We start from the raw sequence: 5700 nt of genomic DNA, 5'->3' as shown, positions 1-5700 counted from the left end.
GACGCGACGTCCAGAGAACACATTACTCCCCGGCATGAGTAATCTGGGTGGTAACTTCCGCCAGCCAGTCTGGTGGAGCTCCAGCTAGAATGCCCCAACGGAGTTGTTTTAGCCCCTTCGGATACCGACTTCGAAACCCAAGTGCAAGCGGGCATAGGGATGATGCGGCAGGTTCGAGAGCCGAATTCACAAAGGATTCCATGATCCTATCGATGGAACCTGTCAGAGTCGCCCCACCGGACAGCGTGAGGACTGTGTTGGTGGCAAGTCTATTGGCGATGAGATTCGGAGGAAAGAGATATGAGACTCCAAGACGCTTTCCTCTTTGAGAACGTCTGGTCGAATTCGCTCTTTCTCTGGCCAGAAGCTCCTCGATTCAGGATGAGGAGCGAATCCCTTGGGAGGTAGTTTAGACCGTCTAAACGAAACCGCCTGATCTGCGGGTTTCGTAGAGGAATCTTTGTAGCCACAAGTCAGATTGGACGCTCCAATGAGGCTTTGAACCATATCCCTCATGATAAGATATGGTTCGACTCCGGCCCCAAATTATCCTCCGAAGGCACATCAGAGAAAGCCTCGCCTGACTCCGGAGGGGACCACAGAGAAAGACCGTGGGGCGAGATGGACCGAGAAGATAACTCAGACTGGCGTTCCCGACTGAATCTTTCGCGGCCTGTATTGGAAAACTCGGACAGGGCTTCCTGCGACCCGCTGGCTACTACGGAAGGCTGCAGGGGCAACCGATCGAGCACGGACACAAGGGTCTGGGACACCCGTGTGAGATCCGCTACTAATAGAGACAGAGGGGAGGCCCAACCTGGGGTGGGGACTTCGCTCTGAGGCGAAGCAGCGGGAACAAAATGTGGGTTGCTGCAGGCCTGCCTGAAGGGAGCTTGTGGTTACAAGGCGAACCCTGAAAGTGTTTCACTCAGACACAGGAAAAGGTAGGAGGCCGGGAGCGACCTCCCTTAAAATTAGACCGAACGGGCCCCTAAGGGAAATGTCAGAAGATTAGGGGTTTGAGTCAAACTGCGGTGCAGAGGTACTCACGGCAGGCGCTGCGGTGTCCAGATGGAAAGCTGCACGGCTTGGAAGATGCTCCTCAGGAACAATAGCCCCTAGGAGAACAGGTAGACACATCTGGGGCACTCTTGTCCGGAACTTACTGCAGGCCTGAAGAACAGCAGTGGAACAGAAAGATGGAGCTGCTGCCCTGCAGCCTCTGGTGTGATCCGCGCAGATGATGTGCTGTGCCCCCAGGAGAAAATGCGGGCACGTTGGAATCTCTTGCCCTGGCTCAGCAGCGACGTGGGGGAAGGGGCGGAGACAGCCCACATGGCGCCGGTGGGCGGAGTTTGCAGGGCACAGTTTGTCGGGCGGGAGAAAGCCCGCCCGAAGAAAGCGGAAGTGAAGGAGCGCGGTACCGGAAGTAGGCCCCGGCGGGAGCCGGGACCTAAATTAGAGGCCGGTGCCGCTGGAAAAGAGACCGCGGCCCCGGAACAGTGCACCGCAGAGCAGCGCGGCAGCCTGCCAGGACCGCAGGGACGGGACGCGGCGCCGAAGTAGGCCCCGGCAGGAGCCGGGACCTAAAGGAAAGGCCGGTGCCGCTGGAAAAGAGACCGCGGCCCCGGAACAGTGCACCACAGAGCAGCGCGGCAGCCTGCCAGGACCGCAGGGACGGGACGCGGCGCCGAAGTAGGCCTCAGCTGAAGCTGGGACCTAAAGGAGAGGCCGGCGCCGCTGGAAAAGAAACCGCGGCCCCGGAACAGTGCGCCGCCGAGCAGCGCGGCAGCCTGCCAGAGCCGCAGGGAGAACGGGACGTGGCGCCGAAGTAGGCCCCGGCAGAAGCCGGGACCCAAATTAGAGGCCTGCGCCGCTGGAAAGGGGATCGCGGCGCCGAAGCCCGCAGGGGGGAGCGGTGCCGGCGTCGCCAGAAAAGTGACATTGCGGCCGCTGCGCAGTGCGGCCGCAGGGAGGGCACTGCGGCCCCGATGAAGGGGATAGCCCGTAGTGCAGAGCCACTGCTCGTCTTGGTGCCCCTAGGATCCCTTTTAAAATAAAATCAGCGCCGCCATAGAAGATAGTGCAGCGTATTTAGAGATCTGGAAGTTTAGGGGAAATACTCACCTAAACATCCCACGCAGTTACTAACCTGAAGGTATCAGACGTCCACGGAGCTGTGATGGACGTCCTCGTCTCCTCCAACCGACAGGCTCTGGTGGGCGAGTGGGTGGGGGACGGAGCCAGGACCGGACTTCTGAGCACGCTGGTGTGCTAGGATCTTGGTCCTGGAGAGGGATCTATGAGGATACGGGGTGGCAGTACACGCCGTACTCATAGTCCGCATAGTGGGACTACAGGTGTGACTGTTCACCCTGTATCCCTCCGGAAAAATCTGAAAAGAAACGACGCACATTGAGGTAGATAAGGGTCTAATGAAAGACCCGTGTCCACCTCCTACTGACACTAAGCTAAACTGAATATCCTACTTCCTGTCGGTAGGGTGTACACTGCAGAGGAGGAGCTAACTTTTTTATTTGCATAGTGTCAGCCTCCTAGTGGCAGCAGCATACACCCATGGTTTCTGTGTCCCCCAATGAAAGGCGATAGAGAAATCTAGGGGACTGGTAATCCTTGTAGAGATCGGCGTAGAGACTTAAAAGTTAGACATTGCCCCTGAGAATAAAAAAGGAATGACAATTAGATCACTTGCAAGTCAATGTCGACCCTTTATCGAGCCTTGCCATGTGTCTTAGGATACTGGTCTATTCGCCAGTCCGTGCACTGCTGTCCGATCTTGGTCCATCTGACCTGTATGTCTGTACCCTGAATTGTCAAGCGATACATGGTCTTGTATTAATCTATTGTAAATGAGAACATTAGGAAAAAAAACTGCAGAGAACCACTTCGCTTTCCGTATTCGTATATTATCTTTTCTGTCCTGATTATTGATCAACCTGTCTCAATAAATGAGATAATTACACCCCTCAAAGACCTGAGAATAAGAAGTGGTCACATAGAAAGATTTACAATGTCTATAGCAGTAGAATATGTTCGAAATCAATAGAAGTCAATGCTGACGTTCTCAGCAAAGGATTTATCAGGATCAGGCAGACGCTTCACATTACGATGGTTTCCTCCCCAGGAAACGTCCGCATTATAGACTTAACCATTGTAGAAAGACAGGTAGTAAGTGCTGTCTACAGAGTCCAGGGACGAGAGAAAATACGCATTATAGTCTCCATCTCTGTGTTTGTCCCAGCCCTGGTTTTGGCATTACACATACTGCTGCGTTTAAAGAGATCCACGCTCAGGGAAAGGTTTTATTTTAGCTGATCGCAGCGTAACAATAAAACTCAATGGCCCGTTTAATCGCTGTTCAGAAAATATTTCCACGCATTGAGATGTCGACATTAGACTACACGTTTCAGCATCCAACAAGATTCTTCGTACGGGCGCAGTCAGCTGGCTGTTTTACTTGCCCGAGGATCACATCGCAATCCACGGACTGGCCGGCAGCTCTCCTGGCCTGAGCGTGACAGCCTATGTTTCTATGCAGCAGTCACGCTCAGGTCAAAAGAGCCGATGGCGATGTGATCCTCACATGAGTGATACGGCCATCTTTCTGTGCCCTAAAGCAAAAGTTTGTTGCGAAGAGTGTGAACCACTGTCTTATGACCACATCACAGGTCTCATTTTAATTTTGCTCCCATAAACTTCATTGAATGCAACCTGTTTACAAAGAGGTAATTTTTTTTCTTTTACCCTGCTCGAAAGTTTTCTTAGACTTGTTGTCCAGTTGCTATTGCTGCTGTTTTCCTATGGATCACTATTTCCAAACCCTGTCCTCACGGCCCCCATCACATCAGGTTTTCCGGATTTCCCTAGTGTTGCACAGGTGAGAGAACCTGCGGCAGTTTCTGATGCCTTAAAAATAATTCAATCTCCTGTGCAATGCTAAGAAAACCCCGAAAAACATGACGTGTTGGGGGCCGTGATGACTGGAGTTTGGGAACCATTGCTATAGACTAAGGCAGGAATCCCGAACCTGTGGCCCAAGTGTGGAGACCCCCAGCCGGTCCGTGCATTGCGGCCAATACATACAGTGTGAAATAGGCTAGTGTAAAACCGGCCCAAGGCTTGGGCTAACAGCGACTTACGCTTTGACACAAAAATGCGGTCATGTTGTAACCTACAAATTGCCGCAACACGTAATTCGTAAGAAATCCTAATTAATTTTTGTGACTTGTGTGTCACAATGACTTGTGAATTGCGTATAGATCCTTTACAATTATTAACATAGTAAACTGTACATGGCCTCTTAGGATTTATTAAATTAATGCAAGACTCATACGGATGTACTAAAGGGACATAACGATGGTATACCGGTGTAAAGAACGGCCATACGGATTACAAATCAACGTTTGTTTTCTGGGTGAAAAAAATCGACAATTTTGAAGATGCTCATGTGAAAGTAGCTAAAGAAAAAAAAATATATAGATACTTTACTCGGCTTGTGGTAAATTGACAATTTTTGTGCTCTTGGGGAGTAGCCATAATGATCTTGGTTGCAAAAAGCACCCAGGTACCCTACCTAGCCCATGTTTATGTGAGGGGGATCATTGGTTCACATGACTTTATAAGGATGATGCACGCTCATTAAAATGAAAACATTTATCAATTCAGCTTGATATTTTGTGATCAAATGTGAAAAAAAAAAAAATCTTCTGCCATTACAAGACTAACAGTCATAAAATCGTGAACACAGATCATGTAATTTGCAAACCACTGCATATGCCAAAAATACCTGATAGATGCAGGTCCAAACTCTGAGAACAGAGCCCTGCCTCCTGCGGCGACAGGTGGCTGCACGTGTGCTTCTCGCTCCATTCACCTCTACAGCAGAGCATGATCACTTGGCAACTTTTGGAGATGTCTTAGAATTCACATTGGCATGAGACATAGCCACACTTTCAAGGTCTAAACCATGTGGATATGTTTGGGATGGGCCCATCGAGCAAACAATTATTTGGTTGTGTGTTTTCGGAGGGAATGGGCCATTGAGGAAGAAACGATCGGACACGTGAAAGGGAACCTGATAGCTTATTCATAGTGTCTAAACCACAGGCGGGATGAATAAGTCTGGCTATTTTTTTTTTCCAGCCACGTATGTACTTTTACAAGTGTCTCCGATGGCTTTTCGGAGGAGTCTCCGTGCTCCACTCCACTAGATTGACTGTTGATATAGGTGACCGGGACAAAGCTGCCATGGTCCGGCCTCTTGGACTAGTCGCCCAAATGACACTTACCTTCAGGGCAGACCCCCGCTAACACAGACAGCAGGCTGATCCAGCCCAAATCAGGGGGTTCAGTGAACTCTCTCACGTGAATGCACACCTTAATGCCACAGTTGCACTCTGGCCGGCCTTTTTTTCGGAAAATAAAACAGGGCAAAGTTGGAAATGCCGTACAGCCTTTCCTTTACACTTCTCATCTTGCCTACACACATAAATTTGATAGAACGCAATCTCACTATCGGAAATGCCGCCTGCGGTCAGGTATTTTCCTTTCTGCAAATAATGCTAATAAGAATCTAGAACTAATACCACAAAGACTAAACACGATTACATAAAATCCCAAATCGGACGTTGTCTCCACCGTAACCAAATATTGATTGCACACATAATCCGGGGACCAGGG

This window comes from Ranitomeya imitator, chromosome 2 (assembly GCF_032444005.1).
Source record: "Ranitomeya imitator isolate aRanImi1 chromosome 2, aRanImi1.pri, whole genome shotgun sequence".
Classification (NCBI taxonomy): Eukaryota; Metazoa; Chordata; class Amphibia; order Anura; family Dendrobatidae; genus Ranitomeya; species Ranitomeya imitator.
Note: the sequence above shows the minus strand (reverse complement) of the source record.